At 49.6% G+C, this 14,962-nt stretch overlaps 1 protein-coding gene across 3 annotated transcripts in view; it reads left to right on the forward strand.

Moving 5' to 3' along the window:
* Positions 1 to 1,035: 1,035 nt before the first annotated feature.
* The window catches only part of TENT5D (terminal nucleotidyltransferase 5D), a 37,467-nt gene continuing 23,540 nt past the window's right edge, over positions 1,036 to 14,962 (forward strand). For 2 of the 3 annotated variants that reach the window (XM_060249785.1, XM_060249784.1), the window contains exon 1: positions 1,036 to 1,139. The gene's annotated coding sequence lies outside the window, so the exon portion shown is untranslated. The remainder of the gene's footprint in view (positions 1,140 to 14,962) is intronic. The other variant, XM_060249786.1, reaches the window with a different exon arrangement.

Consider the following 14,962-nt stretch of genomic DNA (forward strand, 5'->3'; position numbering starts at 1 on the left):
GGCCAATGGCCTATCCAGTCCAACAGTTTGTGTCACAAAGTGGCCATATAAACCAGGCGCCATCAAGAGGTCCATCAGTGGGGCCAGGACACTAGAAGCCCTCCCATTGTGCTCTCCCAAGCACCAAGAATACAGAGCATCATTGCCCCAGGCAGAGAGTTCCATCAATACCCTGTGGCTATTAGCCATCGATGGACCTCTGCTCCATATGCTTATCCAATCCCCTCTTGAAACTGTCTATGCTTGCAGCCACCGCCACCTCCTGGGGCAGTGAATGCCATATGTTCATCACGCTTTGGGTGAAGAAGGACTTCCTTTTATCCCTTCTAACCCGACTGCTCAGCAATTTCATGGAATGCCCACGAGCTCTGGTATTGTGAGAAAGGGAGAACACGTTGATCCCTTGGATGGACCTCTGCTCCAATATGTTGATTCCGTCTCATCCTCTGCTCGTGGTTGGGAAGCCCAGGCGCCGGCCGGCTGGAAACCAGGAGGCTGCCCCACCGACGGCAGAAGCGCCTCCTTGGGCGAGGAGGAAGGAAGAGGGGAGTGAAATGAAGGCGCAACTGACGAGCGGGCGGCGGCGCGGAGTTTCTGGCGGCGGGGGCGGCGGCGGGGCTTCCCTCCGAGCGATGGGGGCTCCCTCCGTCTGCCGCCTCTCCCCCGCCACCGGGCTCCGGGCGGCGCCTCCCTCCCTCGGAAACTGTGTGACGCCGAGTTGCCATGGCCACTCTTTTACGCTACAAGGGCTGAGGCGGGGAAAGGCGCGGGGCTCATTTCAGCACCACCTCGCCGGCGGACAGCAGCCAGCCTGGGCGCCCGGACTCCGCTGCCTGGCCTCGTCTCTCTTTCCTCCCCCCCTTTCCCTTCCCGAGCCCGGATCTCGGGCTCTCCCCTCTCCCCACTCACCCCCCACTCGGCTGCGGGGGTCCTGGGGGGTCGCCGCGCCCCACCTCTCTCTCCGGGCGCCCTCACCCGCTGCTGGGGCTGCTGAGCCTTCCCTGGAAGGGGAGAAAACACGGAGGGAGGACCCAGAGCGGCGAGAGGGGTGCGTCTCCCCGGTCCCCTCGCCTGGCGGCTTGAGGGACGCCACGGGGGAGAGGGGGGCCCGGAGCTGTCGCTTCCACCTGGCCGTCCCGGTGAGTACTTGGCTCTTTTTTTTGGGGGGGGGAGGGAGAAAGTGGGGTCCTCTTGGCACAGAGGGGTGGACCCACAGCCGGCTGGGCCACGAGGCAAACTAGGCGTTTGCCTAGGGCGCCCGGCAGGGCAGGGGCGCCAAACTGGACCCCCGCCCCCTAGGCAGATCCCTAGTTGCCTGCCTGCTTCCCCCTCCCTTCCATCCAAATTTTTAATGCCCGGGGAACAGTTCCACCCGGGAAACCCAGAAGCTGGGCATGGAGGCAGCAGGCTTCCCTCCCCCTCACCGCCCCCCCCCGCCCCGGGGACTGCTGGTTGCTTCCGAGCCGAACCCGTCTTCAGAGGTAGACTGCTTTGGAACATGGAGGTTCCTTCGAGATCCCAGGGCTAATACTGCACTGATCACGCCGTCCTCCCTGAATGTACTTTTGCCCCCTTCCCCCGTTGAAAGCCACCCAAACCAGTGGCCGCCCCCCCCCCGGGGTCTGGTTAGAAGTTCTGAATTCTGTGAATTAAGGATGAGTGCTGCGGACTTCCTTTTGTCTCCCCTGGATCTGCTGCCCACCAATTTCATTGGGCAACATGAAGTTCCGGGACTGTGGGAGAGGAAGGGGGGGAATGAATGTGCGACGAGATTGGGGAGCCGTGGAGAAGCCTTCTTTGTGCGATCTATTCTAGAAGGTTGGGGGTGCCTTTAAGGGGTTTTGACCTTGATCCCCAAAGCTGTACTTAAATCCCATTGAAATTGGGGGCACCTGAGGATGCCGTGGGTCCTCCTGATTTCCCCAAGTTAAAATTATGGGGGGGGGGGGGATGCTGGAGTGCCTGTTGTTTTATCCCAAAGTTTGGAAATCAGAGGTATACTCCTGAACATGGAAGCTCTATCCTTAGCGCTCATGATTCTGATACAGTGAAAAGGAGGCAGAGTGATATGAAAATACGATAAATGCCCTTTTGAAGATACTATATCATCTCTGTGTGCTCTGTGATCTTTGTTTGGCGATACCTAGGATGCTGTGTTTACTTTTTCGGTTAAAAGAACCAGGGCTGCTGTGTTGTTTTAGGATGTGTACGTGTGGACCCACACCACTTCGGGGTGATGTATACTCTCTGCTTTTTGAAGAAAGAATCTTTGAATTCCAGGAGGTCTGTCTGTGCCACAAAACAGAACCATGTCGGTTTGTTGCACAGTGCCTAAACGTTATGATCTGGCCACTTAATAAAGGACCCACAAGGGCTGTATGTTTTCTGAAGTTTTGGTCATGCTCTCTAGAATAAGTCCGCTTCTTAGAGATTTCAATCCAGCTGCTGAATTTCCTACAGTTCCCCGGAGGATAAGGATCTCTCTAAGGATCTGTAGAAGCCTGGAGTTCTACACAGACTTCAGAGACCAATGGGCATCCCACAGAAAGGATGCTGGGCGAAAAAAAGGTTTGATCTCCACTGGACCTAGACTGCATTTAGCTTGCAAGCAATCCAGGTGGCGACGCGCGTCCACAAGCCTTTGTGAAATTTCCAAGCTGGGTTTCCTGGGGCTGCTAAATACCTGAGTTTTTACGGGGCCCGGGGAAGGCTGAGATGGTTTAGCCTTGCGAGATGGTCAACTTGCCTTTTGCATCCTTCGCACACAAGTGCATCTAACGTGTGAAGCTGATCTCTGCATGCTCTGTGGGACCACCGGGGTCCTTCTCACCAGGTCCTCCAGGGACCATTCTGAAAGGTCTCTCAGGCAGGGCATCATCTGTCCTGGGCCATCAATCTTAGGTCTTTCCAAGCGGGAGGATTCAGTGGGGAACCTCACACATCAAAATAGATGTGCTACCATTTAGCTGGAGACACTTGGGGGGGCAAAACATGAGCGCTTCCCAAGGGACCAGTATCCCTGGGCCCTGCTGGGCCCCTCCCTTTGGAAAAGACTTGCCAGCAACCCAGAGAGGAAACAAAGTCCTGTCCCTTTAATAGAACCCTAATGGAACTAATGTACCAGGTGATGCTTTTTACTTCCATGCCCTGGATAGCTTCAGCTGGCTATTTCCACACATTAAGCCTTTGTTAAAGGATCAGGGGTAGGATTGGCCCTGGTGAGTACTTGGGTGGGCGAGCACCAATGAAGTCCAGGGTGGCTGCCCAGAGGCAGGCCCTGGCAAACCACCTCCTTTGGTCTCTTGCCTTCAAAACCCTATGACAGGGGTGTCAAACATGTGACCCAGGGGTCGAATCAGGCCCTCGGAGGGCTCCTATCCGGCCCCCAAGCAACTGACTGTCATCTGCTTCCTTCTCCCTCTCTCTTGCTTCCTTCTGCATCACCGCTTGTTTTGCTAGGCTTGCTCAATCGCACAGGAGCAACAGAACAAAGCTCCTCCCTTGGGGAGGAAGAGGGGGAAGGAGAGCTAGCTTTGCCAGGCGCTCTCAATTGCACAGCAGAGCTACTGAGCCAAGCCTCTCGTCCTTCTGTTGGTTGAGGCTCAGCATGCCAGTGAGGTAGATTAGGATGTGCGTGTGTGTTCTTTATAAAGTTTATATCTCCCTGACCTGGCATTACATTTTATGACACACCACGGCCCAGCCCAATAAGGTCAAGATTCGGCCCTCATAGCAAATGAGTTCGACACTCCTGCTCTACAAGGTCCTCATAAGTCAGCTGTGACTTGAGGGCACTTTCCACCACCCCCTGGATTCTTGGCCTTGAAGAGGGCATCAAATAGAGCCTTATGTTTTGCCCTGACTTGGATAGCCCAGGTTGAGGGCCAGCCTTAGACTGACTGGCATCCTAGGGAGGACTAACTTCCGGCACCCCACACACACGCAGAAACACACACTGATAACGTTACGGAGTCACACAGATTGGCTACCGTATTTCCCCGAAAATAAGACCTACCCCAAAAATAAGCCCTAGCAGGATTTCTATGCATTCGTTAAATAAGCCCTACCCCGATAATAAGACCTAGTGTTGGGTGTGGCTATGCAGCGTATCTGCATAGCCACGCCATGCATTTTGGCGCGGAGCGGTAAGGAAGACTGAAATACCTTTTATCTGCTACAACTCCTTTCTCCGAGCCGTTCGCACTTGCGCGGGTGCGCGAGTGGCAACCACATCACTCCTTTCTCCTAGCCGTTCACGCCTGCACGGGTGTGCGTGTGGTAACCGCGGTCGCAGGCATCCTATTGCGCATGCGTGAAAGGCTAGGGGAAAGGAGTCCACGCATCGCTAGCACCAGCCCCGCTGTGTTTGAATAAATGTAGATTGTTGTATACTTAATAAAAATAAGACATCCCCTGAAAATAAGCCCTAGTGTGGCTTCTTGAGAAAAAATAAATATAAGGCAGTGTCTTATTTTCGGGGAAACACCGTACATCAGGGGTGGGTGGTCTAATCTGCAAAGGAGTTCCTGCAAAAAGAAAAAAAACCCTGCTTCCAAGTGTATACGTGCTCCCCCAGAAGGCCGGCGCCCTAGGCGATTGTCTAGTTTGCCCAGTGGCCCTGCTCAGGCGAGCCTGATCTCCTCACATCTCGGAACCTAAGCAGGGTAGGCTTGTTGATATTTGGATGGGAAACCCCCCCCCCCCCCAGGAAGCCCAGGGTCTCAAGGCAGGCAATGGCAAGCTACCTTTCAAGTCTCTTGCCTTGAAAACCCTGCAGGGGCCCCATCAGTGGGCTGCGCCTGAAAGGCATTTCCCACCACCGCAAAGGAGCAGAATACATTTTTCATCTCTTTCTGGTTGTTAGCAGCGGCCCCTGCTTCGGATCCAGGTCTCCAACCTCTGAATATTCCTGGGCTCCAGATGCTAAAGATATCTTTCCTGGCTCTTTCAGGATTCCTGTATTATCCCGATGCTAGAAAGATCTCTGCTTTTCTTTTATTCCAGGCCGGGCTTATATATATATATACTTTGTAGCAGGAGCTCCTTTGCATGTTAGGCCACCCACCCCTGATGTAGCCGATCCTCCCAGAGCTTATGGGACTCTTAATACAGGGCCTATTGTAAGCTCCAGGAGGATTGGCTACACCAGGGGCGGGTGGCTAGTAGGAGTTCCTGCAGAAAAAAAGTAATAAAAGCCCTGCTACCAGGTGTGTACGTGTTTGCATGGGTGTACGCAAGCACAAGGGGAACAAGAAACAGGGCGACCCTGGCTTCCAGGCTGGAAGTTATGGATCAGAGAGATCCGGCAGGAACAGTGGCTCCCATTCTTGCAGCGCCCGCCTACACAGTTACACCTGTCGAAGGCTGTTGATATCAGTGGCTTAGAAAGCTATAACTGCTCTTAGGGCTGCACTGTTCAGCAGGCTTTGTCTTCAGCGGAGAAGGGTTAAGTAGATTTATTGGCTGGAAGGGGTGGTTTTATGAGCCGGGGTCTCCAGCCTGCTATCAACTCTACTCTCCTGCACTAATTGCTCCATTGCTTCTGGTCCGTGGGCAGGGGGGGGGGGTGTCTCTGCCGCTCTCCTCTCCTGACCCTTTCCCTCTCTGCACCCTCCCTTTCCTCCTTCTTCAGCTTAATGGTTAGGATGTGCAGTTCGCTTTGCCTGTGCTCTTTTGAGAGCGGCACGCCGGTTCTCCTTGAGGGGAAGCCAGAATTTCATAAATGAATCATTGCCCCAAATGATTTCCCCTCTCCCTCTTTCTTCACCGGAGATGTGCCGGATGCATTTGTCTTCTGGTTTATAGATGTCTTAAATACTGCAAGACGGGGTAGAGGTGGTTAAGCCGGGAGGGAGCTCAGCCATCTCTTGCCAGAATCGTTCTGCTTTATCATGAATATGATTTCCTCTTTCTGCTCTTTGTGTTTATCTTGTGGCCGGGATGAAAAATCCTTCAATGAAATGGCATGCTTTTTTTTAAAAAAAGCAATCACTTGGAGAGATTCAGTCATGTTCCTGACGGTTGTCTATTATTTCCCATCCCAGGAGCACTCACGGAACAGCTGTAAACAAACCGATTTGATTCAGCTGCGTTCGCCAACTTGCTCAGGAGCGAATCTGAATCTTGGCTCCAAACCAACATCTGGCTTTCAATGCCAGGGTTTGGCTTTAGCAAGGCAGTTGGAGCAGAGCTAGGAGGGCCAGGCTTCAAATCCGGACTCTGCCACCAGGTTCTTTGCCATTCTCGGCCTGTGCCACCTTTCAGGGTTGTTGTAACAATAAAACAGAAGAGCAGAGGACCAGGTATGTCGTTCTCAGCTCCTTGGAGAAAGGTTATAGCAGAGTTGGGATCTGGGAGAGTGGAGTTCAGATTCTCCCTCTGCTGGGGAAGTTTACTGGGTGATCTTGGGCCAGTTGCTTTCTCTCAGCCTAGCCTACCTCACAGGGTGGCTGGGGAGTTAAAATGGAAGAGGGAGGACTGTTGTAAGCTGCTTGGGGGTCTCCACCAGAAGGAAAAACAACCTAGTCGTTAGTAGTAAGGCAGACCAGGGACTTCATACCTCCTCTGTCTTGGTTGGGGTTCTAATCCCCTTGAAAAGCCAGGTTCTCAGCTTGGGAGTGCCCAGGGCTTTTTTTCTAGCAGGAGCTCCTCTGCATATTAGGCCATGCCCCCTGATGCAGCCAATCCTCATGGAGCTTACAGTAGGCCCTGTACTAAAAGCCCTCTAAGCTCTTGGAGGATTGGCTACATCGGGGGGGCGTGGCCTAATATGCAGAGGAACTCCTGCTAGAAAAAGAGCCCTGGGAGTGCCACTTAACACAGCGGGCTCTTTAGACAACCAGGTGGCTGCTGTGTTTTGGAGTGCATTTGCCCAGCTCCAGATGGTTGGTCAACTGCATCTATTCCTGGGTCAGTCATTTCTAGCCTCACTGATCCATGCTTTAATGCCATCTAGACTGGACTATTGCCAGAGCTTTCTGTGTAGCAGGAACTCCTTTGCATATGAGGCCACACACACTCGATGTAGCCAGTCCTCCAAGAGCTTACAGGGCTCTTTGTACAGGGCCTACTGTAAGCTCTGAGAGGATTGGCTACATCAGGGGTGTGTGGCCTCACATGCAAAGGAGCTCCTGCTACACAAAAAGCCCTGACTATTGCAATGCACTCCACTTGGGGAGACCTTTGAAGAGTGTTAGGAAGCTATAGCTCATGCAGAATCCTGCAGCTAGACTGCCTTTCAGGGCCAGTTATTGGACACACATATCCTCAACACTACAGCGATTACAATGGCCACCGATCTGCTCCCAAGCCCAATTCAAGGTGTTGGTTTTGTCCTTTAAAGACTTCATGGCTCAGAACCGGGATAGCTGAAGGACAACCTTCTCCCGCATGTTCCTGCACAGGGATGAAGATCACAAGCAGTGGCCCTCTTGACTGTTCCTTCCACCAATTAAATAGGCTTGTTTGGTGGGTACATGAGAGAGGGCCTCTTCTGTGGCAACCCCAATATTATGAAGCAACTTTTGCAGGGAGATATTTCTGAAGAATAGACTTTGGATTAATTGCCTATAGCTGTTCGAGCCCTCTGAGGCTTTGAGGATTTTCTGGGTACATTTTGTTTATGGACTGAAAATGGGCTGAGGACTGGTTGGTTTTTTCCATCAGAGCACTTTGTGTACCCTACACTAATCTCCTTGTTATTGTGACTACGTTCGTAAGTTTGCATATCTGATGGATTTTTGAGTATAGTGATGATGACATATTCTTTGGTTCATTTTTCTGTGTCTTTTTTGTGCCTCGTCGGTTTCTTGGCCATTTTATGCAGCGTTTTGGGCTGTGGCTCCTTCTTGTGTGCTCCAGTTTGAGTTTGGGCTCAATTGTCTTTCCACGATGCATCAAACAATTTAATTAATTAATTATCAATACCCTGCCTTTCTGCCCTATGAGGGACCCAAAGCAGGTCATATTGTTCTCTTCTTCTCCATTTTGTGCTCATGGCAACCTTGTGATCAGGGGGTCTTTTTGTAACAGGAACTCCTTTGCATATTAGGCCATGCACCCCCGATGCAGCCAATCCTCCTGGAGCTTACAGTAGGCCCTGTACTAAGAGCCCTGTAAGCCCTTGGAGGATTGGCTACATCAGGGGTGTGTGGCCTAATATGCAAAGGAGTTCCTGCTAGAAAAAAAAAGCTCTGCTGATGTAGGTTAGGCTTACAGTATGTAGCTGGCCCAAGGTTACCAAGACGGCTTCCATGGCACAAGTGGTAATTTGAACCTGGATCTTCCAGATCCTAGTCTGATACTTTAACCTCTGCACCACCACAATACTGAAAACAGAGCAATTGCTATAAGAAAGAAAAATAATAGGAATGTAATCTCCAGTTTAATTTTCATCTCAGTGTGAGCACATTGTATTGGGCTTGAAAAACAACGCACTCCAGCTCAAACTAGTAAAAATATCACGCTGTCAGTTTTGATGGGAGCAGTCTGGGGAAATTGCCTAGGGTGTCCAATAAAAAAGCCCACCCCTAACGTCTGGTACTTTGAAGCCATGCCTTTCCAGACTTTGCAAGTGAACAAAAACACTTTTAAGTTAGCCCTAAAACAGACAAGATGACTGCACTGGTCTTTAATGTTCAATGTGGTGCTCCCCTGTTTAAATCCAAATTTTTGCACTTAACTAAAGATTCCAAACAGTCTTCAAGGACAGCCCCAACTTTACAGTTGTCTAACATAGAAGTTTACCAGGGCATTTATGCCAGTGGCCAGGTATGTTTTTTTCCTATGAATGGCTACATCCTAGACTGGTAACAGCCACTCCCAGCTCCCACAAGGATTTGCTTATTTGAGATGGCGGAGGATCCAAATTGCAAACTTGATATTTTATTGGCAGCGCAACTCTGTCCAGAGCAAGCCGTACATCTATTCCTGTGTTAATTTCTATCCCAGTCCACATCAGTTTTGTCTTTCTAGATTAAGATGACGGGTTTGCAAGGGGGCCATCATATTGTATAATAATGCTGCCCTGCATGCCAAAAAGAGAGGTCCTTGCCCAGAGGGATTTACAATCTCCAATGTTATTCAGGGCTAGCAAATACAGAAAGAGGAAAGGAGGAACCTGAGAATAAACAGGGAAAGAATCACTGGGTAAATTTCCGCACACAGCTTGGCTCTCCAAAGTCCTTTATGATTATTGAAAGCGCTTTGCTGTTATTTTTAAGTGCTTGGCTATTATTCCTGCCACTAACTGCTTCTCCTCCTCCCCGTAACAATTAATCAGAATAAGGATGAGTAGAGGCTTTGCAGCCTAAAACAACAGCTCGATAATTGCATAAACGTTTAATAATTATGAGTCACGAGCCATTATGTTCCTCAAGTAGTTGAAGTACGAACTTCTGGATGCATTTCATCGGTAAGCCGGAAGCTGAGATGTGTGTTCAAGGCTGGATCGTGCAATTCGAAGTCCTGTTGCTACTTTATCTCTTAGGTGGGGATTTTTTTTTTAATTGAATGATACAAAGCAAGGTTTCTAAGGATGCTCTGGCAGTTAAGTAGAGTGCCTTCATTTACATATTTCTGCTCTTTTGTTTGCGCACGGCTCTATCCCAGTGTTTTATGAATGATAGCTTGCTGTTGTTACCACCAGATACATGCCTGTCCCAGGCCTTTCCCACATAGTCTTTGACTGTGGAGGCAAGAAAGTAGTACGGTGTACTGTACTGTGGTACTATTTTTCTGTGCTATTCTGTAGCACCATTCTGCAGTTCCATTCTGCCATACTCTTCTGTTATGTCATCTTGCTGGACCATCCTGTTGCACTTTACGGAATGTTGTAATTGGTTTTTATTGTGATGTTATTGTAGTTTTACTGTTATTTATGATGTACTCTGCTCTGAGCCCCCAAACAGGGGAACAGGTGGAATATAAATAATAATAATAATAAAGCAAAAAGATGTGATCAAGGTATGAACCACTTTTTTTTTTTAAGGGGGAAATTAAATTCACCCCGTTGGCTTTAAGCTGATGCCCTCTGGATACAAATAGGATAAAACCAATTGTGAAAGTGATGATTATATAAACAGTCGTGGATCTTCTAATTTGTGAAGTAGAGTTCTTGTTCTGAATACCTGGATGTCTCAAATAGGGTTGCCAATCCCCAGGTGGGGGCAGGGGATCCCTCGATTTGGAGGCCCTCCTCCCGCTTCAGGGTCATCAGAAAGTGGGGTGGGGGAAGGGGAATTTCTCCTGAGCACTACATTATTCCTTGTGGAGACCCATTCCCATAGGAAATAATGAAGAATTGATCCATGGGTATCTGGGGCTCTGGGAGGCTGTTTTTTGAGGTGGAGGCATCAAATTTGCAGCATAGCATCCAGTGCCTCTCCTCAAAACACCCTCCAAGTTTCAAAAAGATTGGAGCTGGGGGGGTCCAATTTTATGAGCCCCCAATGAAGGTGCCCCTATCCTTCATTATTTCTAATGGAGGGAAGGCATTTAAAAGGTGTGCAGTCCCTTTAAATGTAATAGCCAGAACTTCCTTTGAAGTTCAATTATGCTGCTCACAGCCTTGCTCTTGGCTCCACCCCCAAAGTCTCCTGGCTCCACCCTTAAAGTCCCCAGATATTTCTTGAATTGGACTTGGCAACCCTAGAAAAGGAAGGCATCTGCCTTTTTGAAGGACCATTTCTATGCTCCAAGTGTTGGGCTTTGTGAGGAACACAAATTGCTGTTCCCTGAAAGTGTCAAGCCACAACCTAATTGCACAGCTTTCTTCTTCTTTGCATATTAGGCTACACCCACCTGCTGTAGCCAATCCTCCAAGAGTTTACAGTAGACCCTGTAAGAAGAGCCCTGTAAGCTCTTGGAGGATGGGCTACATGCAGGGGTGCATGGCCTAGGATGCAAAGGCGTTCCTGCTACAACTGCTTCTCCTCCTCCCCATAACAATGAATCAGAATAAGCAGGGGTGGAATTCCAGCAGGAGCTTCTTTGCATTTTAGGCCACACACCCCTGATGAAGCCAGTCCTCCAAGAGCATACAAGAAAGAGCCTTGTAAACTCTTGGAGGATTGACTATGTCATAACTCAGGGGGGTATTACCAATTGCTGCCACCACTCTGGGTTAAGGGTTCCCCTTGAGAAGGTCCAGAGTTCCCTCCCAAGCCCTTCAGGCCTCCTGTAGCTTAGGCCAAATAATAGGCGTGAGGACCAGGCAGAGTGAACAACAACAAAAAGGTTTATTTTAAAGTCAGTGCAATATAAACAAACATGTTGCATGAAACAGTAAAAGGGGTAAAAGGAAAAATAAACAAATGCCCTAACGCATCTGAAGTTCGAACTCACTGCCCCTGACTGTCTCAGTCAGACCTGGGCCTACTCACCCTACCTCACAGGGTAGGGTTGCCAATCCCCAGCTGGGGGCAGGGGATCCCCTGGTTTGGAGACCCTCCCCCCGCTCCAGGGTCATCAGAAAGCGGGGGAAGGGGAGGGAAATGTCTGCTGGGAACTCATGATTCCCTAAGAAGGCTTATTCCCATAGAAAATAATGGAGAATTGATCTGCGGGTATCTGGGGCTCTGGGGGCCTTGTTTTTTGAGGTAGAGGCACTGGATTTTCAGTATAGCATCCAGTGGCTCTCCCCAATATACTCCCTAAGTTTCAAAAGGATTGGACCAGGGAGTCCAATTCTATGAGCCCCCAAAGAAGGTGCCCTTATCCTTCATTATTTCCTATGGAAGGAAGGCATTTATAAGGTATGCGGTCCCTTAAAATGTGATGGCCAGAACTCCCTTTGGAGTTCAATTATGCTTGTCACACTCTTGCTCCTGGCTCCACCCCCAAAGTCCCCAGATATTTCATGAATTGGACTTGGCAACCCTATCACAGGGTGAGGGTCTCTCCCTGGCAGCAGCTCTTCCTCCCAGGAAAAGAACACCAACTTCCTGGGCTTGACCTTATTATTCTCTCCCCAAGCCCCACCCCTCTCTGGGCCTGTTTCCCTCCAAAACCCTCGCTACCCAATCAGAGGGACAGAGGGAATCCTGGGAGATGTAAGCTTTCCCCAGTAACTCCTAAGCAGGCTTCCCTGGGACCTGCAGGCCTCGCTAAGCCCAGGATCACGACAGGCTACATCAGGGGTGTGTGGCCTAATGCGCAAAGGAGCTCCTGCTAGATTTCCACCCCTGAGAATAAGGATGAATAAAAGAACAAAAGAAGCCCTGGTGCAAGGGTTACCAACTGAGAAAAATGCCCTGTCCCTTTAATAAAGATTTCCTTGGCTGTTATTTACCAAGTGAGAATATCTTCCTTCATGCTATGAGACGCTTCAGTTGCTTATTTCCACAGATTAAGACTCTATTACAGGGGCAGGAGATTTTTTTTTTTCTCCAGGCCCTTTGCCAAGTCTAAATATATGCTGGCATATGTGTTTATTTATTCATTCAGAGAGTTTGTATACCGGCTCTCCAGAAGCTGCTTGAGATGGCTCATGATTAAAATGATAAAAACAAAACAAGCCAACCTATAAGTCAATGAACCTGTGCCTGGGAATCAAAGCGGTAGAAAACAAACAGAGCAATCTAAAATGTTATTGATATAACAGGCTTTGGGCTCAGAGCAGACCATAAACCCAGGGATTTTTTTCTGTTAAAAAAAAATCCCAGGAGGAACTCATTTACACGTTAGGCCACACCCCCTGACATCACCATTGTTTCACACAGGGTGTTTTTTTGTAGGAAAAAATCCAGCAGGAACTCCTTTGCATACCTCCTGACACCAAGCCAGCTCGAGCTGCTTTCCTGTGCGTTCCTGCTCAAAAAACCTTGCGGTGGGGCTTTAGACAAAAGCCTAAAAGGAAATATTCTGACCTGGCACCTAAAGGAAAGTAAAGCAGGCACTAGGCAAGACTCAAGGGGGGAGAGCAGCCTACAGATAAGGTGCTAACTAGGGTTGCCAACTTTGGGGTGGAAGATACCAGGAGATTTTGGGGGGTGGGGCCTGAAGAAGGTGGGGTTTAGAGAGAGGAAGGACTTCAATGGGGTTGAATGCCATAGAGCTCACCTTCCAAAGTGGCCGTTTTCTCCAAGGGAACTGATCCCTATCACTTGGAGATCAATTGTAATCCCAGGGGATCACCAGTCACCACCTGGAGGTGGGCAACCCTTGTGCCAGCACTAAAAAGGCCTTGTGTCTAGTTGTCACCCGCCTCGCCTCTGAAAGCAAAGAGAAAGAGAGCCAGGTTTGAGAGGGGGCAGATCTTAACTGGCAAACTGGATTGTATGGGAGGACACGGGCCTTCAAATATTCTGTCCCAAGCTTTAAGGCAGGGGTGTCGACCTCATTAGTTATGAGGTTTGCATTTGACATAAATGAGACCTGGATGGGCCAGGCCAAATGTGTTATAAAATGTAATGCCACCTTGCGGAGAAATAAACTTTATAAAGGATGCAGACAAAAACAATTAAATATTTTAAAACACTTCATGCTTAAAACATTAGCACTCTTGCAATATTTTCTTTATTTAACAGTCTCTGATAACTGTCACCTCTTGCTCTGAATTATTTCATCAAAATAAGATGCAAAAGAGAGAGCCAGTCTGGTGTAGTGGTTAAGTGCACGGACTCTTATCTGGGAGAACCGGGTTTGATTCCCCACTCCTCCAACTTGCACCTGCCGGAATGGACTTGGGTCAGCCATGGCTTTCACAGGAGTTGTCCTTGAAAGGGTAGCTGCTGTAAAAAGCTCTCTCAGCCCCACCTACCTCACAGGGTGTCTGTTGTGGAAGGGGGCGGGGAGGTAGAGGAGATTGTGACCTCTCTGAGACTCTGAGATTCAGAGTACAGGGCGGGATATAAATCCAATATCATCTTCTTCTAAAAAAAAAAAATCTGGAAACAACATCTATGCTGTAGCAACCTTGAGTATGCCGTTCAGGTGTTATTCAGGTGTGCATCTGTAGGTAGGTTGCAAACCAACTTTCTATTTATTGCCCAAAACCGCACAGATCGACTCTCTATTATATCCTATGGGGACCAGTCTCCATAGAGTATAATGGAGTGGACAGTGAGCATTCAAACCCACCCTTCTTTCTGGTAACTCTGAAGTGGGGAGAGGCCCTCCAAACCAAGGGATCCCCTGCTCACAACTGGGGATTGGCAACCCTACTTTATGCTGAGTCAGGCCATCAATCCGTCAGGATCAGCATTCTCTAACTCAGACTAGCAGCAGCTCTCCAGGGTCTCAGGGGGAGGCATGCCCGTAGCTACAGTGGGGCCCGGGGCGAAGGCCACTCCATTCAACCCCGCCTCCTACTATATGGCTCCTCCATTGGAGGGCCTCCAGTTTGTCTCCTTTGCTCACCGCCACTTGCCACTGCTCTGAACAAGCACAGCGTTGGTACCGTAGGAGCTTCAGATTCGCATGGGGGGAGGGGAAGCCTACTTGTAGCCAGCTGGAAGGTCTGAGAGCCAGTTTGGTGTAGTGGTTAAGTGCGCTGACTCTTATCTGGGAGAACCGGGTTTGATTCCCCACTCCTCCACTTGCACCTGCTGGAATGGCCTTGGGTCAGCCATAGCTCTCGTAGGAGTTGTCCTTGAAAGGGCAGCTGCTGTAAGAGCTCTCTCAGCCCCACCTACCTCACAGGGTGTCTGTTGTGGGCAGGGGCAGGTATTGTGACCGCTCTGAGACTTTGAGATTCAGAGTATAGATATAAATCCGTCATCATCATCATCTTCTTCTTCTGTTAGACAAATTGGGGGCAGGCTGTAGCTTTACTTGAGAAGCAGAGAAAATGTTTTTGGGCCAAATCAGGTGGCCCCCTAGCCCCCCAAACAAAAGGGCCCCCCCAAACATGAAATCCTGGCTATGGCCCTGTGGGGAGGTCTTTTCCAATATCTATTCCTTGATCCATCAAACTGGAGATGCTGGGGATCAAACCTGGGACCGTGCACCTGCTGACCAGAAG

The sequence above is a fragment of the Heteronotia binoei genome, chromosome 11, assembly GCF_032191835.1.
Source record: "Heteronotia binoei isolate CCM8104 ecotype False Entrance Well chromosome 11, APGP_CSIRO_Hbin_v1, whole genome shotgun sequence".
Lineage (NCBI taxonomy): Eukaryota > Metazoa > Chordata > Lepidosauria > Squamata > Gekkonidae > Heteronotia > Heteronotia binoei.